The sequence below is a fragment of the Ctenopharyngodon idella genome, chromosome 24, assembly GCF_019924925.1.
Source record: "Ctenopharyngodon idella isolate HZGC_01 chromosome 24, HZGC01, whole genome shotgun sequence".
Lineage (NCBI taxonomy): Eukaryota > Metazoa > Chordata > Actinopteri > Cypriniformes > Xenocyprididae > Ctenopharyngodon > Ctenopharyngodon idella.
Window position 1 is genome coordinate 25,154,522 of NC_067243.1, and position 22,140 is coordinate 25,176,661.

The window sequence follows — 22,140 nt, forward strand, 5'->3', positions numbered from 1 at the left end:
GTCGCCAACATCACTGCCTCTGCCTCATTCCATTTTTTAAGGAGATTGAGGTGATAAATCTGACGTGCCCCTCTCCTATCAGACCGTATAACCTCATAATAGAGATCTCCAATCTGCCGTGTGACCTCAAATGGTCCTTGCCACTTTGCTAATAATTTAGAGCTTGACGTTGGAAGCAATACAAGCACTTTCTCTCCCGGTGCGAATTTACGTAAGTTAGTTCCCCTGTTGTACAGCCGGCTCTGTCTGTCCTGGGCTTGTAACAAATTCTCCGTTGATAGCCGCCCCAAAGTGTGGAGTTTTGTTCTCAAGTCCATTACATACTGAATTTCGTTTTTACTCTGAGATGGTCCGTCCTCCCAAGTTTCTCTCAGGACATCCAGTACCCCGCGGGGCTGGCGTCCGTAAAGAAGCTCGAAGGGGGAAAACCCCGTGGAGGCTTGCGGGACTTCTCGCACAGCGAACAACAGGGGTTCTAACCATTTATCCCAATTTTTGGCGTCTTCTTGCATGAATTTACGAATCATGGTTTTAAGCGTGCGATTAAAACGTTCGACCAGCCCGTCAGTTTGTGGGTGAAAGACGCTGGTACGGACCGTTTTAATGCCCAATAATTCGTAAAGTTCGCGTAAAGTACTTGACATAAACGCCGTGCCTTGATCGGTGAGGATTTCTTTTGGAATCCCCACCCGGGAGATTAAAGTAAACAGTGCGTCCGCAACACTCTTCGTGGAAATGCTGCGGAGGGCCACTGCTTCAGGATATCGAGTTGCATAATCCACAATGACTAATGCAAAGCGATGTCCCCTGGCTGATCGCTCTAATGGCCCGATGAGGTCCATACCAATTCTCTCGAAGGGGACCTGCATTAATGGGAGGGGGCGCAAAGGCGCTTTTGGGGTGGCCGGTGGATTTACCAACTGACATTCACGACAAGACGCGCACCACCTGCGCACATTCTCGTGAATGCCCGGCCAAAAGAATCGGGTCATGATGCGATTTAGTGTCGTTGCCTGCCCTAAGTGTCCAGCCATTGGATTAGAATGAGCCGCTTGGAAAAGCATTTCCCTGCGGCTCCTTGGAACTAACAACTGGGTTGTATCTTCTTTTGTCTGGGTGTCTTGGGTCACCTGATACAACCGATTTTTTATAACTGCAAAATATGGATAGGTAAGCACCCGTCCAGGCTGGAGAGGCTGACCGTCGATGGTTTGGACCTGCTCAAATGCACGTTTTAGTGTCTCATCCTGAGACTGCTCCAGGGGAAAGTCATCGCGATCCGAGAGAATTATTCTCTCAATTTCACTCTGTTCCCCTGAAGCAGCACTCAGTGGTCCCTGTTCAGTCTCTCCCGCTTGTACTTGCGCATCCCCAACCATTGCCTTTTTCCCCCAAGAGGCATCCGTGCATAAATAACCCAATAATTCAGAAAATGCTGGCCAATTTGTCCCCAAAATTAACAGATGCCGGAGGTGCGGATTAACTGCCACCTCAACGCTATGCTTTTGGCCCCTGAATTGGATAATGACCGGCACTACTGGATATACCACCACATCTCCATGTACACACCGCACCTTAACCACGCGGCTTGTATCCAATGCCCCGGATGAAATCATGCTTTGATGGATCGAGGTTTGGTTACAGCCTGAATCCACCAAGGCCTGATAGGTACCCCCCTTGATACTCACAGGTATTTGATACCAGCCAGCTTGACCGGGGGCAGCCTGCGGGGCGTCCGGGACCCGGACCATTGTCCCAACCTCCATCACTGGGCACCTGTCCACGAAATGCTCCGGGTCCCCGCAACGCCAACAGGCTGGCCCAGACCTCCCCGCCGCCCCAGTGGCAGGGAGTGGGGTAAATGATTGGCGTGGAGAAAGCGGAGAAACAGGAGCGGGGTCCTGTCCAGCGGAAGTCAGTCCCGCCCTCCTGGGCGGGGCTCTGGGACCCCCAAACTGGCTCTGGTCAAACCCGCCCGCCCCCGGACTCGAGGATGGACCTGGGGAGAGGGACAGGACGAGAGAGAGGAACAGAAGGGGAAGAAGGAGAGAGAGAGACAGATGGGAGGGGTTCGCCGACCCCTGGGCACGCCACCATATGGTCCTCCGCGAGGTGGATGGCCGAGTCCAGCGACGTGGGGCGGTGGCACTGGACCCACTCGGCTGTCCTCCGTGGGAGCCGAGTAATGAACTGCTCCAGTACCACTCGATCGACAATCTTCTCCACGTCGCTTCCCTCAGCCAACAGCCATTGCGGTTGCCAACACGAACGGTCGGCCAGACTCGCCCAGTTCCAGGGAACGGAACCGCTGGCGATGTTCTTCAGGGCTCCGGCCGACCCGCTGGAGGATGGCCCTTTTCAGGTCGTCGAAGACCAGGAGATTCTGCACCGGAAGCTGCTGTGCCGCTATCTGGGACTCCCCGGAGAGCAACGGGACCAGGCGCATCGGCCACTGGTCCCGCGGCCAGCCCGACAGCTCGGCCGTCTTCTGGAAGAGGTCGATGAATACCTCCGGGTCGTCCTCAGATCCCATTTTGTTGAGTGGTAGGTGGGCGGGCACAGCTCGAGGTTCCAGGGCTTCCGGTCGAACCTCCCGGTCAATCCAGCTCCGGAACCTCTCGCGGTCCTCCTGCTGGGCTTGAACAACGACTTGGAAGCACCTCTCTTGATCCTGTCTCAAGTCCAGCAGGGCCTGGTGTTGTTCTTGTTGCATGACCGCGAGGGAGGTGATAATCTCTGCAAATGGCGATCTGGAGGACGATTGCATGGCGGCAGCTTCCGTCTTTCTTCCCGGGTTTCGGCACCAGTGTAGCAAGGTTCAGGATTCAGGAAGGAAGAGGACAGGGTCGGCTTGACTACTGACTGCTTTATTTTAACCAATTCACCATATACAAAAACAAAGGGGTGCAGACAGGCACAAAGCGGTCATAAATCATTCATAATTCTCTCTCAACAAAAGACATTTCCAGCGGGGCAGCAGTCAGTAGTCCTTCTCTCTCTCTCCCACTCCTGTTTCTCCTGGCGTTATATACTCTCTCCACACCAATTACTGAAACAAGAGACAGGTGTTCGTCATTTGCATTTAACCCACTCACTCACCGTTCGTCTCCTGACTCTCTCTCCCGCTGCTGACTCCGCTGAACCACGCCCCCCTCGCCACAGTAACAAACATGGCTCAAACTGTATGAAATATACATTCAAAGTAATGAAAATAACAATAATAATGTTGCAGAAAATAGTTACAAAAAACAAGAAAGTTCAAGTTCTTCATTCATGCCATCAGGAAATAAAGATTTAAGTTCAAAAATCCAAAAGGCCTCCCCTTGCAACAATTTCTTGTCTCTATCTCCACCTCTTCTATGAGGTAGAATCCTCTCGATGCCCAGGAACTTCACACTGTAAAAAAAAGTCAGTAAAAAATACAGTATAATGTACCGTATTAATTTGGAGGAATTTTCCGTATTTGTGTTTTACAGGTCTTTATCGATATTTTGAATTACGCATTTCATTGTGGGAGCAAGAACCTCAGTCAGCGCGAAACGCGTGAGAGACAAACTCCATTACACACACAAATCGCCATTACACGCATGGATCACCATCACGTTTCAGTCAGATTTTGGAGTAGGATAAACCTCACGCTTCTGTGGTAAACATTAAGAATTGTATTTTGTTTTTGTTCTTTTTTATAATTTTGTCGCATAACCTGTTTTAGAGCGTTAATTTAGTATTGTATTTTAGGTGCTATCTGGCTCGTTTGTCAGACCTGTCGCGTTAACCGTCTTGTAGGCCTATGTTCTCGCACAATGATTTATAAATGATTCCGATTTACACTTTTTTTATTTATTGAATTATCAACTTATATTTGTTGTTGGTGCCGTTTATGTAGTATTGTTCCAAGCTAGGTATATAAGTTTAGTATGAAATGTAGTATGTAGTAACGTTAAGCAGCTGTGGCAAATGAATTACAACAATTTGTGTGTATTGGACAGTTAGTGCTTTCATCGCACTACTAATGAAATGTTTTTATATTGACCGGTCCTGAATTGGTGAGCATGTGGTTTACAGCTGTTAGCTTAACTCCGTTTTTAAACGAAGTGCGCTATTTGCGTTGTGCGCGATTAGGTATGGCAATCTTGACGTTATGTTGACTTGCAGTGTTTGTGAAATTAAATGCGTTTTTTTATTGTCTGAATATATGAAGCACTGCAGAACCCACAGACATGTTAACAATGTGTTTTTCTTGTGTGGCCATAAAGATTGTGGTAGAAAGCTGACTGTAACTTGTCCCTTGTTCTAAGACTTTCAATGTAAAAACATCCTTTTCATCTCATATTTCCAGATATCATAGAAGCTGGAATGTTACCCAGATAGCACCGGTTCATCTATGTGAAGTTGTAGAACAGTCTTCTGCAGGTGAGGGACCACATGTTGATGATGGTGTACCTGAAGAAATTGATGTGGTTAATGCAGGCCAAAGTAAGAATGAAGTGCAGGATGCCTACACAGACAATCTAGCTCTGTTTTACTTGGGTTTGCAGGCAAAACAATTAGTACCAGCCTCCACAATTACAGAGATAGCAAATGAAATGAAAATTCTTCAGGATATTCAACAGGAATACACAATGGATGTGCTGTCTCGAGATCTTGAACAGTATGGTGTTTCTGCCGAGACTTTAAAATGTCTTGGGAAAAGTCATCTAAAAAGTCCTATGCACAAGGCCTTACATGCAAATGGTCCTGTAACTATCCACCACAGACGGCTACAGTACTACAGTACTACAGTACATCTCATCAGAGCTTAAACCATCAACATGATGAAGATGGTACACTCTGTGATTTCACTGATGGCCATGCCATTAGATCTAATGCCATGTTTGTGTCAGACCCAGACTCATTAAAGGTGATGCTTTTTCAAGACTCTTTTGAAATTTCTATCCACACAACCGGTCAACTGATGATCAAATACAATTGGTTCTGCTCTGTCTAGAGAAAGACTGTAAATATTTTGGAGTGGATAGAGTTTTCAGTAAACTTGTGACAGACTGTATGAGCTGGAGGCAAAGGGCATATCTTTTGAGGGAAAGATGTATACAGGGACTGTTGCATGCATAATGGGAGATAACCTGGGCTCCCACATGATTGGTGGGTTTACAGAAAACTTCAGCTGTGCTGAGTATTTCTGTAGATACTGTCTAATGACAAAAGATAAATTTCACTCTAACCCTCTCACATTTGTCACTCAGAAAGATCCTGCTGGTTATAAAGAGTCTGTGCAGTTTTTGGAGAGACACCCTGAAGTGACCATGCATCAGGGCATTAAAGTTCTGCAATGTCTGTTAACTTTAGTTAATTATAAATCATCAATAAGAAAAGGATGTAAATAAGCATTATTTCCTTAAGCCACTTTAGACACCAAGATCACAAAACCTGTTACTTTATTACTGGCTCATAGAAATGGTAAGTTAATATGCTGTCTTGTTCAGATAATAGAAAAAAAATGACAGTTTAATCAACTTACATACAGTAAACATTCTTCACACAAAACATGGAACCAAACAATTTCAGGTTTGCAAGTTTTCAGTGTTTTTATTATTATTATTATTATGAATAATAATAATAATAACTTTTCTTCTTTAGTTTGCAGACAGTCTGTTATTATTTATATTCTTAGGTTCCACTTTTGACTGTTCTTGTGTAAGACTTCCCTTGTTATTTGTTTGTTATTCCCTTGTCTAGACAAAACAAGAACTAGATTCTGCACACACTGGTACACTTGTATGCAAACTGAAACTCCAGATGCGCACATACTGCTCACACTCTTTTATTACTTGTTACTATATTTCTTAGGGTAACACTTTACAATAAGGTTCATTAAACATTAGTTAATGTATTAACTAACATGAACTAACCATGAGCAATACATTTATTACTGTATTTACTAATCTTCTTTAACATTAGTTAATGAAAATACAGTTGTTCATTGTTTGTTCATGTTAGTTCACAGTGCATTAACTAATGTTAACAAGATTTTAATAATGTATTAGTAAACACTGAAATTAACATTAACAAAGATTAATAAATGCTGTGTAAGTGCAGTTCATTATTAGTTCATGTTAACTAATGTAGATAACTAATGTTAACTAATGAACCTTATTGTAAAGTTTTACCTTTCTGGGTATGCCATATATGGTATGGTTTGAACTCTGAGTACTATTGGATGACCAGGATATCCTGAATGTTATTGCTTGATCTTGTAATGTTATGGTACCACATTGTCTTTGTGTCTGCTTTATCATTCCCCCGAGATCTCGCTGCTGCTGCCACGCATTAGCTTTGAGGCTTCAGATAGTCTACCTAAAAATTAATCTAACAGATCTGGCGGCTCGCCAGGGATATTCCCAAGAAACACTGGACAGAAATTTATTATTTCTTACAAAAATGTTTTCAGGGATCCTTCTCAGTCTCTCACTGAGTTTATGGTTCTGTGACACTAAATCAAGTAAGTGTAATGATTTGATTGAAACTAATTTCTCTTAAGAACGTCATTATATTTTTTTAATCACAATATATTTCACTATGTGACTCACATATTTCCTGACTCACATTACTGCAAAACTTTACTCTTTTTATGATCTTTCTACAGTGGGAGCTATGTATGTAGAAACAGAAGCACCATGTATTAATATCAGTGATACCAACAGCAACCATGAGCTTGAAAAACTTCTGTACAGAATTAAATATGTTGCTCGAAGCTGCAAAGAAATTCTTGACAAATATCATGTTCATGAGGGTATGTTTTATTTATTTATTTTTTTGTTATCTCAAGCAACAACTCAATTTAGTTGACTCAATGCAATGCTTCTGTTAATGCAGATGGCCTGTACTATCTGATCTCACCAAGAGGGGTCCTTTACCAGACGTTTTGTGATATGACCACTGCGGGCGGCGGCTGGACGCTGGTGGTCAGCGTTCATGAAAACAACATGTATGGAAAGTGTACTGTTGGTGATCGCTGGTCTAGTGACCAGGGCAGCAACGCAAACCGCCTGATGGTGAAGGAACATGGGCAAACAGAGTCACATTTGGAACTGCAGATGCTGCTACAAGTGATGATTATAAGGTATTTTTTTTATTACATTCAACAATTAAAACATGTTTATCTACAATATCTATAGACAGTCTGTTTCCTTTCTGTCTTAGAATCCTGGATACTTTGAAATTGCGGCACAGGATGTGTCTGTGTGGCATGTTCCTAATAATATGGAGTTGGAAAACTGGAGCACTGCCTCCATCCTGAGATACCACACTGAAAATCACTTCTTAACTCTACACGGAGGAAACCTTCTCAATTTATTCAAGGTCAGACAAACTTTAAATAACTTTAAAAACTTTTTTTTTTTTTTTTAAATATAGGCTAAAGGCAAAAGCCTACAGTTTTGTAAAAAAACTGAATTTTTATCTTCATTTTCCCAGAAATTCCCTGTGAGGTTTGGAATTGGGGCTTGCAACACTGATAATGGACCTGCTATTCCAATAGTGTATGATACTGGAAATGTGGATTCTACCAAAAAACTGTATGGAACTACTATAAGAGGTACAGCTGTCAAGTCAAACTGAAGAAAATATAAATTAATTACAAATAGAACATAAACAAATAAATAAATAATATGAAAAAATATAAATAAAAGCTAAATAAATAACTATAGTAGTCTCAGCCAATCGGAGCAAGGGGCGGAGAAGAGGAAAAAAAATCCAGTGCTGTGATGAGACGCGGCTGGCGAGCTCTGCTGAAACTCCCGAGCTGAATACGATAAAGTAAAGTGCACAGACATTTAACATCGTCAAATCCCGGAGTGGAAGCCGGTGAGCACTTTAATAATTCACTTTGCATCTGTAAATGAAGCAGAATGATGCTGGTGTAGCGGCAGATGCCGATTAAGTTGATGACGCAGCAACTCTGTCTGTGCTCGGCACGGAAAGTTTCGTGACCTACTTTAGCTGTTCAATATGTGACCGTTTAAAGCTAAATGTAGTGCTATGTTGTAAATTTTAATGGTATTAAGTTACTAGTGCATTGATTTGTATATCCGTGTTTGTACTTTGATTTAATCACGAGAGAAATTGACAATGGGATGTTAATTATTCAGTTAACGTGATTAAGACGGATCGCTAAAATAATATAATTCTAATTTCACATGCACATATTGTAATTTTAAGTGTTTAGGTTAATTTTCTGGATTGTGTATGGTGCAGATTATACTAATTAAGTTGTTAAGCTTGTTAATAATATCATTTGAGAGTGCTTAATGTTAAAAAATATATGCGAAGAACTCAATGATAAAAACAGATGTTTAATAAGCTTTATTTACAATTCATTTACATTTTCTGTATTTTTGTTTCTGTTAAAGGTTTTTCACCTTTCTTCTGTTGGCTTGTTTGATGCTTTCCAATAAAAAAAAAAAAAAGAAGAGTGGAATCCAGTTAAGGCCTCCGTTGATGATGTTACTCTCCCTTTCAAGCGGGGAAATTGTGCACACACAAAATAAGCTTGACAGTGAAAAACCGGGAAACCAGTAGCAGCTGGAAACCTGTGAAACTTGAAGAGACAAGAGACATTGAAGAATTATACATTCCTTCCCAACATTAACTGAAATAAAAATGGCCGAGCAAGCGACCGGGAAGTCACTTAGGCAGCTGAAAGCAGAAAGGACAGTGGAGAAAAGAGCATTCACACGACTAATCAACACCATAACCAGAGCTTATCAAGAGATGACAGAAGAGGATCTTCAGGACAGTTTAAATAAACTCACAAAGCAAGCAGAGAGAGTCATGGAAGCAAATGATGATCTTGAAGCGGGCATCGTCACAGAATTAGAGGCGGAGCTGGACGCAGACAAGTCAGCTGTGTTAACAGAACAGCAAAAAGCCGACCTTGAAAAGACTGCGAGCGAGTGTGAGTTAAAACTGAAAGAAATTAAAGGTCTACTTCAAGAAACTCTCTGGGCCAAGTATGGAGATCTTGAACTGTCCACAGCACTGCAGGTTGCTGGAGCTGAAAGTGAACGAGTCGCAGCAGTAGTTACAGATGGCAATCACGAAGCATATGACTTCATGCTAAGTCACCTTCAAAATTTAGTAAAGACTGCAAAAGACCTGTACAGCCGGTGGCAGCGGTGCATCCCATCAGGTGATCAAAATAACTTCTGCCAGGGCCTGAGGAGTCTCGAACTCAACGTTACCAGATTAGTTTCGAGGAAAGCTGATTTAATTCGTGCGAGACGAGAGGAGGAGGCAGAGAAGATAATACCTCCACCAACGATCTCTAGCTACCCAGTGGCAGCAATTAAGTTAAAGCCCACATCCCTCCCAAAGTTCACTGGTAACAAACGTGACTTTCACAGGTGGAAGAGAGACTGGGAAGCGCTTCAGAAGCAGGGTGAACCTACTGGTTCTAAGGAGGTTAAAAAGATTCAGGTGCTTGACAGTCTCGAAGAGAGGATTGTAAAAGATCTTCGCCTCACCGCTTATAATACAGCAGATGACATTTTCCGTGTCTTGGAAAACCGCTACGGAAACGTGACAGCTATTGCTATTGAAATAGTGGAGGACTTGCAAAAAATCCCTGCTATAAGAAGTCACCAGCCACGGAAAATAGTCGAATTAATCCAAGCAGTAGAAAAGGCACTTGGAGATTTGAGTGACCTTGGAAACACTGGCGCTATTAAAAATCCTTTAGTGACAAAGTCAATTGAAGGGAAACTACCTGAGTCTCTAAAGAAGGAATGGCTTGTTCACGTTTCTGACCAGCAAAGCTCTGTCACACCAGACAACCGGTTTGATAATCTGCTAGCATTCCTCAAAAAGCAAGAGAGTATTTATGAGCAGCTCGAACAGCTAAGGGATGAGGAACCAAACAGAAGGGAGTCAAGAACTGAACCAAGGTGGGCAAGAACCAAGTCCACAAAATCAAGCAACGACCAGTAGTGTGTAGTCTGTGGTGACGTTAAACATAAAAGAAAGCTCTACTTCTGCAAACAGTTCCGGTCACTAAAACTAGCAGACAAGAAGGCTGCAGTAAGAAAACTGGGAGCTTGTAAAAAGGTGTCTCGAAGTTCACGAGGACCATTCATTCTGCAAACCCACCTTTCTATGCAAAAACCAAGCTTGTGAAGAAGAGAGCGTTCCTGATCATCACTATTATTTATGCCCAAATGCTGAAAGAAAGGAAAGCAGTGCTATTCAGGAAAAGAGCAAGCTACGTCCTGAAGGAGGCAAAGGCAGGAAAGACTACACAAAAGATCAAGAGGACTTCCTCAGTAAACTTCCACCAGACTTAGCACAGCAATGCCGAAGTGTGTTCTCAAACACTGCAGCAAGAGCATTCAATGTGATGAAAGAACAGCCAAGTTTACTAGCAGAATGTGGGTTGCTGGAACTGCCAGTAATTATGATGCTTCTCAATGTGACAGCTAATGCTGGACAGAAAATTGGGGCATTAATTGACTTAGCATCAGACATAACACACAGTGCTGCAAATCGTCTAAACCTGAAAGGTGAAAGAATCACTCTTGTCATCCATGGAGTCGGAGGGATGAAAGTTCGCGTAAGGACCAAGCGGTATCTTCTAAAAATCAGAGTAAGAACTCTCCAGGGCACTCTCAGGTCGCATCAGTTGGCTTGCTATGGATTAGAAAGCATTGCCGAGATTCACAAAACAGTGGCACCTGAGCGATTGCAAAATTTCTTTCCAGATGTTCCCCTCATCGAACTTGCGAGGCCTAAAGTAGTCGAACTGCTTATAAGCCATAGAGAAGGCCAGTTAGCCCCACAGAGGGTCCGAGTGGTTGGAGACCTAGTTCTATGGGATGGCCCATTGGGAAAGACGGTTGGAGGAACTCACCCCGAGCTTTTCGAAGAGGTTGCTGTATCGGCTCACAGGTCCAAAACGCACTTCGCAAGGTCGATGAGAATGGCAGCTGTGAAGTACGAGGAAGTAACGGAGTACCGTCCACCAAACAAGCCATTAGCCAGATTTCATGAATCAAGCACACCAACCAGCACCCGAGACTTTCTGGAGTGGTGGAAGTGGGATTCCATCGGCGCAGCATGTGAGCCTAAATGTGGTGGGTGCCGATGTGGAAATTGCCAACCAGGTGGAAAGGAAATGAGTCTGGCTGAGGAGAGGGAACTCGAAATTGTAAGAGAAGGCCTCACTTACGTCACGGAAGACAACCACAGCAAAGAGCATCACTGGCACGCAAAATATCCTTGGTTGGAGGACCCAGCTTCCTTGCCATACAACAGGAGTGCAGTTGAGTCTACATTCTTGAGGATGGAGAAACAGCTAGCCAAAGAACCTGAATGGAAGGATGCATATAGCGCTCAAGTGCGGGACATGCTTGACAGAGGGGCTGCAGTAAAGTTATCCAAAGACACAATTGCTAATTGGAGTGGGCCTGTGTGGTACGTAAGCCATCTTATTGCTCCTAACCCTCACTCAGTAACAACACCAGTGAGGCTTGTTTGGAACAGCAGCCAAAGATTCAGAGGTGTCAGCATGAACGATTTGTTAGTGAAAGGCCCAGACTTTCTTAATCAGATACGTGCTGTCTTGCTTAGGTTCAGGAGCGGAGTGTACGCAGCATTAGGAGACATCAAGAAGATGTACAATTCCGTTTGGTTAGAGGACCGTGAAATGCATCTACACAGATTCCTTTGGCGGAACTCTGAAAATGAGGAGCTGGAGGAATATGCGGTCACACGAGTCAACATTGGAGACAAGCCAGCAGGGTGTATCGCGCAGCTGGCAATGCGTGAAACTGCTAATTTGCCATCCTTTGCTCACCTTAAGGAAGAGCGCAGAGTGCTCCATCAGGACAGCTATGTTGACGACATTCTCACGTCCCACAACGACTTTCACCAGCTGAAGTCCATCGTAGCAAATGTAGAGCTGATCTTGAAAGCAGGAGGATTTCTTCTTAAGCCATGGGTTTTCTCAGGTCAAAGTGGGAGGGGTGAGTCTGAAAATGAGCCCTCTGGAACCAAAGAAAAGATCATGTTTCTACCAAACCAAATGCACGATGATGACAATAAAGCACTTGGCCTGGGCTATGACATGAAAAATGACCAGCTCCGTGTGATAACATCAATCAATTTCTCAAAGAGAAAAAAGAAAATGAGACTTGGTCAGAATCTCTCACAAGAGCAAGTCAGAACCCAAACACCAAATCCACTGACACGAAGGGAGTTGTTGAGTCAGATATCAGGTGTGTATGATCCAGTAGGCCTAGTGACTCCCGCCAAGCAGAAGGGGGCAATTCTAGTCCGCAGAGCTTTCCAAGAGGCAAAGGATGGAAGGGTTGCAGTCAGTGAAAGTTGGGACACTGCCCTCTCGGATGGTCTTAGAGAAGATGCGGTTAAGCTCTTTGAGGAATACGTCCAGCTTGGCCAGATTAAATTCACTAGAGCATTAACTCCTCCAAATACCAATCATGAGCCCTGGGCGATAACCTTTTCAGATGGAAGCGAAAATGCTTATGGTGCGGTAATGTACCTCAGATGGAACTCTGATCAGGGCTCAATCACCAAGCTTGTGGAGTCCAAAGCCAAACTGGCTCCGTTAGACCACAAAGGAGACGCTGTCAAAGCAGAGATGTGCGGAGCAGTGTTTGCTTCACGGCTAAGGAAGTACTTTGAGCAGCATAGCCAAATTCAAGTTGGAAAGTGGTACCACTTGGTTGATAGCCAAACAATCCTTGGCGCTATACAGCGAGAGAGCTATGGTTATAAAACATTCTTCGCTAACAGGATTGGAGAAATCCAAGGAATTACGAAGGCGCAAGAATGGTGGTGGATACCAGGTCCGCAGAACATTGCCGATATGATCACTAGGGGGGCTAATCCTCAAAATCTTGATGAAAATTCAGAGTGGCAAAATGGGCCAAAGTTCCTGAGCTTACCAGTAAATGAATGGCCAATCAAGTCAGCAAAGGATCTAGCAGCTACTGCCCGAGAAAGCATCAGCAAGCTTCAAAAGAAGGCATTCACGGCTGCACTGACAAGGTCTAAAGCAAAACAGCAGAAACCAGCTGAATTATCAAGGCAAAGTGAGGATCGTATCCGAGTCCAAATACATCCCAGGAGACCACCTGCAGGATCAGCTGTCCAAAACTTATTCGTTATGGAGCAGTTCAGTGATCTATCCAGACTAGTTAAAACAGTAGCGTGGGTTTGGAGAGCAGTGAAAAAGTTCCTTGGCAGGAATAGGACCCTAAACAACCCAAAGTGGGAGGCAGTCTCTTCGACAGGAACCATCTCAGTGAGAGAAAGAGAAGATGCTCTACGAGACATTTTCCTTGCTGCACAAGAAGGTATAACCTTCCCGAACACCGCCAGAGACAGGCTGGTAGTCTATAAGGATCCAGACTCTGGACTATTGGTTAGCATTCCAATCCTTCCCTACAACGCATGGGTGTCCACACTGCTAGCCCGAGAATCTCACAGAGAAAGCCACGGAGGTTTGGCTGAAACTTTACTTAGGATGAGGAGGAAGGCTTGGGTCATCAGGGGTAAAAGAATAGCACAAAAGGTTGTTGACAGCTGTGTTCAATGTAGGAGGACCAAAGCAAAGAAATGCCAGCAAGTGATGGGTGATTTACCACCAGAGAGATCGCAGCCTGCTGCACCCTTCGAGTTTACAACAGTAGATCTCTTTGGACCCTACCTTGTGAAAGATGACGTTAAGAAAAGAGCTTCTATGAAGGTCTGGGGTGTTGTCTTTTGCTGTATGTCAAGCAGAGCAATCCACGCAGAGCTGGCTAACACCCAATCGACTGAAAGTTTCTTAATGGCCTTCCAAAGATTTGCTGCAGTTAGGGGCTATCCTAAGAAGATCTATTCGGATCCAGGCACCAATTTCATCGGCGCAAGATCAGTTCTACAAGAGCTTTACAAATTCCTGGAGGGCATTGACAAGACCGCTCTAGAAGAAACGGCCGCACAAAATGGAACGGAGTGGATGTGGAAAATCCATCCAGCCAATTCTCCACACAGGAATGGAGCTGCGGAGGCTGCGGTGCGCATTCTAAAAAGGGCACTCCAAAACTGTGGAGTCGAGTCTACTCTCACTTACAGTGAATTCCAAACAGTCCTTCAAATGGCCGCCAATCTTGCAAACGAACGGCCCATTGATGCCAGAGCGCAAGCCCAGGAAGACTGTATCCAGTATGTAACTCCAAATGCACTACTGCTGGGGCGAGCATCCCAAAGTGGTGATGTCAAAACATTTGACTTTTCCAGTTATCCATTCAAACGCCTCCAAGCTATGCAGTCGATGGTGGATAAATTCTGGAGACACTGGAGCCAGCTTGCAGGTCCAAATTTATTCTTAAGGACCAAATGGCATACCATGCATAGGAACGTTACAATTGGAGACATTGTCTGGATAGCGGATCAAAATGCACTCAGAGGGCAATTTAAACTTGGCAGAGTAATCAGTGTCAACCAAGACGGCAAGGGTGTCGTAAGAGACGTCAATGTCCGAACCTTCCCAAGTTACCCTGTTCCTATCACAAAGCCCTCAAAAGCAACAACTAAGAACCATCCAGTGTCAAAAGGACGCAAAGAGAAGATCCCAAGTACTGTTCTTCACAGAGACGTCAGAAGATTGGTGGTCCTTCTTCCAATTGAAGAGCAAATGAGCAAGTAATTTAGCAGATCATTCTAACTTGTCTACAATTAGTGGTGCCAAGCAGTTTGCCTTCTAAGCATTGCGATTTCCTCTTGTATCCAAGGAAAATCGAGTGGGAGGTGTCAAGTCAAACTGAAGAAAATATAAATTAATTACAAATAGAACATAAACAAATAAATAAATAATATGAAAAAATATAAATAAAAGCTAAATAAATAACTATAGTAGTCTCAGCCAATCGGAGCAAGGGGCGGAGAAGAGGAAAAAAAATCCAGTGCTGTGATGAGACGCGGCTGGCGAGCTCTGCTGAAACTCCCGAGCTGAATACGATAAAGTAAAGTGCACAGACATTTAACATCGTCAAATTCCGGAGTGGAAGCCGGTGAGCACTTTAATAATTCACTTTGCATCTGTAAATGAAGCAGAATGATGCTGGTGTAGCGGCAGATGCCGATTAAGTTGATGACGCAGCAACTCTGTCTGTGCTCGGCACGGAAAGTTTCGTGACCTACTTTAGCTGTTCAATATGTGACCGTTTAAAGCTAAATGTAGTGCTATGTTGTAAATTTTAATGGTATTAAGTTACTAGTGCATTGATTTGTATATCCGTGTTTGTACTTTGATTTAATCACGAGAGAAATTGACAATGGGATGTTAATTATTCAGTTAACGTGATTAAGACGGATCGCTAAAATAATATAATTCTAATTTCACATGCACATATTGTAATTTTAAGTGTTTAGGTTAATTTTCTGGATTGTGTATGGTGCAGATTATACTAATTAAGTTGTTAAGCTTGTTAATAATATCATTTGAGAGTGCTTAATGTTAAAAAATATATGCGAAGAACTCAATGATAAAAACAGATGTTTAATAAGCTTTATTTACAATTCATTTACATTTTCTGTATTTTTGTTTCTGTTAAAGGTTTTTCACCTTTCTTCTGTTGGCTTGTTTGATGCTTTCCAATAAAAAAAAAAAGAAGAAGAGTGGAATCCAGTTAAGGCCTCCGTTGATGATGTTACTCTCCCTTTCAAGCGGGGAAATTGTGCACACACAAAATAAGCTTGACAACAGCAATTCCTCTTGGGCCAATATTTTTCAAATATTTTTTAAAGAAAGTAGCTACATCGACTGACTGTCATAAAATTTGTGTATTATTCAGTGATTGTGATGTAGGCCTATTATTTACAAAGCATCATCATGTTGAGATCCAATCACTTTAATGAATGAATGAATGCCATTCTGTGTGCATGGACCTATCATGACAGACCATCATCAATTATATATTCTGTGTTTTTTTCAGGAATATTTGAGCCTGGATTCATAACATTCAGAGTCTTCAATAATGAAAAGGCAGCCATGGCAATTTGTTCAGGCATTAAACCAACCGGTTGTGACACTGAACATGTGAGCTAAACAAATATGGATTATTTACAACAATGTTCATGAACAGCATTTGGGAAGTGCTGCTGATCACCACAGGCAATAATTCATGCTTTAGTGTATAAATGAAGAGGAAATTCATTTACAGTAATACAATTAAAACAGAAGTAAATCAACTGCAATGTTATATGAGGAAATAGGTATGTTTTGTTGTTATTAATGTACTCATATTTTTGCAGTTCTGTATTGGTGGAGGTGGACACTTTCCTGAAGGGGCCCCTAGACAGTGCGGGGACTTTACGGGTTTCGACTGGGATGGCTATGGTACTAATACAGGATGCAGTGCTTCTAAAGAGATTACTGAAGCAGCTGTACTTCTTTTTTATCGCTGACAAACTAAAATGACCTGCTTCCTTTCCTTCTGTCAGAGATATACTACATTAATTAATAATCTGAATGCTACACAATAATTTGCTCAAATGTATTTCTTTACAGTATATCTTTTATATTGGTCTATAATCAAAAATGTGTATGGTGTTTGTAAATAATGGAAAAAAAAAAAAAAACCTGTCGGATTAGCATTTACAGAATTTTTTTTAGCAGTGACGGAAAAAATCTGCAGCCCGTCTGTTATTTTGACAGATTACTGAGGCTGATGTTGCTTGTAACTGTATTTCTCACCCCGTCCAGTTGGTGGTGAGCGCACTCCAGTGTGGCAGCAGAGTGCAAGTTCAGTCTCCAGAATAAAATGAAAACGATACACACAGGCGAGCACCAGAGATTGTATATTATAGGGAGATGAGAGGGTCTGTATCTCTTACCATTGGAGAAAGCGTAACAGGCTGTCGATTAATTAAGTGATTAGCTATTTCCCCACAAAAGCTGTTTAATCAGCATAGTGAAGCCTCTCATCCTCTGGTCTCCTTCCCTGCGTGCTGCCAGAGGCGGAGCATTAGCATTAGCCGTTACGCTTTTTTTGGCTAAAGGTTGCAGGCCTGCCTTCCAGTGGCTTTGCGAGCACCCAGTTTAAGTCCATTTTATAATAATAAAGTTATAATACTTATACTTGCATAATTAAGTTTCTAATCCAGTTTGTTTTGTTTTAAATGGTTCCTTTTGTTATTTTTCTTGCTGACTATAAGTTTATGGTCAACCACTGGTTTAATGTTACGTGACATTGTTTGCAACACAGATTGAACTGACGTGATACAGATTGTTTTCCTAATATGATAATTAAAAACCAACAGACTGATGAAAATGCGGGACATTTTCTCAATATGTGACGTGCAGGACAAGGAGTGAAAATGCTGTGTGGTACAACGCAAAGCGGGACGGGTGGTCACTCTAATCTAGGGGGAGGTTATCGGGACCCGGTGAGCATTCTCTGCAAAATGGCAAAATGGCCGTCCCATTGAGAACTATGTGGAGAAGTTTTTAATTTACTGCCACCTTGCTCCCTTGGATGAGGTCATGCTAATAGAGTGTTTCTGGAGCAGGCTGTAGATTACATCGGCCAACTGATGCCAGAGGGAGATCCCAGCTGGACCTTGGCACATTATTTGGACTTAGCCCTGCTGCTGTGTGGATGTTCCTTCACTGTGGGCGAAGTGGAGGAGGACTCATTGCCTAAATACTTTTTGGGGAGGGGCCATACTACCCAAGGACTGATGGCCACAGAGCTTGGTCCACAGCGGACCCCAGCTGTCATGACCGCCATCCCAGAGTCTCGTCCCGTCATGGCTGCCACGCCAGAGTCTCTAGCCGTCATGGCTGCCACGCCAGACCCGCCAGCCATCAGCGCTGCCATGCCATCACGGACACCATCCCTGTGTTCCTGGGTGTCGTCGACGCTGCAATTGAGGATGCCAAGCCATCCTATCCATGTTGGGGGTTGAAATCAAGTTTGGCGGATCCATCTCGGAGAACAGTCAGAAAAGCCGGCTTTTCTAAGCCACCATCATCTAGTATTTCTGCTGACTTTTTTCTGGTTCCTGAATTCATCTGGCCTTCCTCTGTGCTTTCAATGATGGCAGTGGTGCTATGGTGTGTTTGGTCAATATTTGTTGAAACTGCTTTGAATAAAATTGCTGCACATAATTCAGAGCATACTCCTGAGCCTGAGTCTGTTCCTGAGCCTCTGCCTGAGTCTGCTCTAGAGTCCACCCCAGAGCCCGCTTCAGCCCATGAGTCCACTCCATAGCGTCCTCCTGCCCCATATTTTCCTGTCTGCCCTGATGCCACCACAAAGGTTGTCCAAGTTTTCAGTATACCCTAATATGACCACCAAGGTTGTTCCTGAACTGTGGGGGTATATAGTCCCATCTGATCTGCTGTGGTGGTCATCCGTGCTGCCGTGGGGATGTTCAGCCCAGTTTGTCTCCAACTGCGCCGCCCTGGCCACATTCCCAACCTGCGCTGCCCTGGTCACTTGCCCTTGTCACTCCGCCCTGGCCGCCTGTCAAGCCTGCTCTGCCCTGGCCGCCTGTCCAGCCTTCGCTGCCCTGGCTGCTTACCAAGCCTGCTCCGCCCTGGCCGTCTATAAAGCCTGCACTGACCCGACCACCTGCTCAGTCTGCTCCGCCCTGGCTTCCCGATCTGCCTCAGTCTTCAGTCGTTCTCCCATCACATGGACCTGGCCTGGTAAGCAGTGATGAAAGGGCCCTCACACACTAAATTTTCACCACTTCTGACGCGTGTGCAAAGTTTCATGAGTTTTTGAGCATGTTTAGGCCCTCAAAAATGTGATTCACTTCAGAGAAGAAGAATAATTGACTGAGCAATTACGATAGGGTCCTCACACGGTGCTCGGGCCCTAATAATCAGTGCTTTTTAGGTAGGTTTAACAGTAGTTTTCATGTACAGGAATAAAGTAAACAAATTTAAAATAACACCATATTTTTCACTGTATAAATTAAATACATATTAATCCATATTAAAATGAAAAAAGTTATTTTCTCAAAAGTAGTGAGCGATTTTTTTTTTTTTTTTTTGTCTGTTGTTGTTTGATTAACATTAAAATGCAGACAGCAGTGCAGCAGGAATATTAGGCTGCTCACCTGTTGTGATTCTATTCTGTCTTCAGCCTTCATCATCTGTCATCTTCTCTTCAGATCCACCGACATCTCTTTAGCCTTGACATCCTTAATACCTGCAAAGAGACAAAGACTATGACCATAGAAACTAAGTCTGCCTGACCTCACCTGTTTCTCCTGCTTACTCTCTGCCACCTGCAAATAAACTACCAGTGCACTTGAGTTACCTGTGTTGTCTCCTTCTGTATGCTGACAGCTGTCACTTTAAGAGCTGCACGGATCCAAAATACTGTTACACAAGCATTTTATTTCTCAGCTGTTTAAATTCATTTAAGACATAACCAACTATGTTTACAAGGATACTCAACAAGACAGCCATTTTGATATAATTTTGTGTGAATTAGAATAAGCGAAAGACAACCAAAATTTGACATCTGCACAATGGAGTCCAACGTCTTTCTGATGTTATACTGACGTCATGTGTCTGCTGGGTAGTTATTAGGCTATAGCACAATTCTTAAAGGATTAGTTCACTTTAAAATGAAAATTACCCCAAGATTTACCCAACCTCAAGCCATCCATGACTTTCTTCTTTCTGATGAACACAATCGAAGTTATATTAATAAATATCCTGACACGCCCAAGCTTTATAATGGCAGTGAACGGTACCAACAAGTAAGAAGCTGAAGAAAGTGCATCCATCCATCATAAACGTACTCCACACGGCTCCGGGGGGTTAATACAGGGGTTAATAAAGGCCTTCTGAAGTGAATCGATTCATTTGCAGGGCTCGACAATAAGGACTGCACGATGGCCTGAGGCCAGTGTGAACGACGCTCAGGACAGTTGATGGAACTGTCACTTGCCCGATTGGGCCAGTGCTGTAGGGTGTGCAATATATCATCTATGATATCGTAATTGTTGATTTAATGATCTGACATTATCGAGTATGTCCCTCACTTTACAAAAACCAAACAAACACACACCAGTTGAGTGCACGCATACACTACGTGATGTAGTCTAGTAGGTTAGACTAGTGCGCGGAGTGCACGATATCACTGCGTGATTAGTCAATTAAAATACATTTAGAATGCCCCCATAATTCAAGATAAGGGACAAAAATGCCCTGGAATGTCTTTTATATTTATATAATTTAATATAGTTAACCAATATTACATGAAGAGCACCATTTTATCCAAATTTAAGCATGATTACAAATGTTATATTGATTTTATACAACGTGCAGTTTAATAAACAAGCAGTTTATATTAAGTGACTTACATTTTAGACACCAAATTGCTTGTTTCGCTCTATTTTGCCAATGAAAATAGTTCCAAACAAAGTCCGCAGAATTGTTTTGCATCTCTGAGCAACACTTCCTGAATGAATCAGCCGTTTGAATGAATCGGTTGAATCTCAATAACTCGCTCATTAACAGGTGCTGTGTTCGAAATCGCCCCCTATACCCTCAGTCACTATTCCCTACATTAGTCCACTAGTATAGTCCAATTGAAGGAGTGAATGAAACGAGTGAGTAAATTCGGACACTGAGTGCGCCGAAAGAGCTGCCGATTTCGCAGTTTGTGCTTGCTGTTTAATAATCATTTAAAATGTAGCAAACTGGCAGCTCCAGTAGTAATGAATATTTATGTTAAACCACGCCAGGGACTTGCTGCCACCTCATGGCGGCTTTAATTTCACATTTAAAGTATCTTTTCATTTTATAAATAATTTCAAATATCAGTATTTAACGATTTATATTTTCAACATTTCAAAACATTATTTATGCCTCTGTAACCGCTCTTAACTGATTAACTTGCAATTTCTGATAAATTTGCAATTTCTGTACCTGAAAAAGGTTTAAGCCTACATAAAAACCTGAAAAGCACTGTTTATTTCATTTATTCTGTTGTATTTGTGCTATTACTTGTAATTTGATTATTTGTTCCTATTTTATTACTTACTGTTTACTTGTCTAAAAAATATTTAAAATTTAAGTGAGATAATCTAATAGCTTTTGATGTCACCTTATTTATTAAGGTTACATGGATAAAAAAAACAATGAAAACAATAACTAGGCTTTTTTTATATAAGCCCATTTTCTTTTTTTCTTTTACTTTATTATTTTTTCATTGTGGGGCCTGTGAAAATATTGGCAGGGCAAGGCTTGCTCCCGCAAGGTTCTCTTCCGCACGCACCCGCTCCCGCCTAAAATTCACTCTGTGTTCACCCGCTATCCGCATATAGTGATTTTCTTCCAGACCCAACGGGTCCCGCTAAATTTAGATTGTTTCCAGAATCTCGCATTTAAACTTCCCCAAATGAAAGAGAGTGATTGGGGATAACAAATATAAAATGTTGCATAGCATATACAAGATTTTTATTTGTTATTTGTCTTATGATGCTGTCAACACCCAAAAAAATGTCAGAGGAAAAATGTCTCAAAGAATATTAGGCTAAATATCACAGAGAAAAAAATAGGCTAAATTAAATAGCCTACAACATGTCCCTCAAAATAGGCTAAGCCAAAAATACATATAAACGAAAACTGTTGGCTTACTAGCTAAACTGCAAAATTAAATCTTTTTTAACATCCACGCAAGAACAGAATGACGCTGACTGACGACCGTTTCAGAACGTCTCTCCTCTAAAATCCGATCACAAAGATTGAATGTTCTCTGAAGGTGCACTCCCGCAGACCTCTAATGCAAAGAACTTGCCAGGTTTCTCAGGACAGGGAACTGGGGACTGTGGGAACGCCACCACTACAGAAAGTTTTGTTCACTTCAAGTTCAAGCACAGATGCGCTGATGTCAAAGCATCTCGGGAGTGACCGGATTATTGTCAGACCACCCGCTCCCGCCTAAAGTACACTATAGTTACAGACCGCAATCCGCCTTTCATTCAAAATTTAATCCCGCGCAGCAAGAAATCTTATCGGAATGCAGACCTCTATTGTGTTGCACCTGACAGCCTGCCTTCCTGTTGGATTGTTTATTAAAACAGTATTTTGGATTTATTCTCTTCGTCTGT

General features: G+C 42.7%; 1 pseudogene; it reads left to right on the forward strand.

Annotated features, from left to right (window-relative positions):
• Window positions 1-1,861: 1,861 nt before the first annotated feature.
• Window positions 1,862-17,754, forward strand: LOC127507741 (intelectin-like; annotated as a pseudogene).
• Window positions 17,755-22,140: the final 4,386 nt, after the last annotated feature.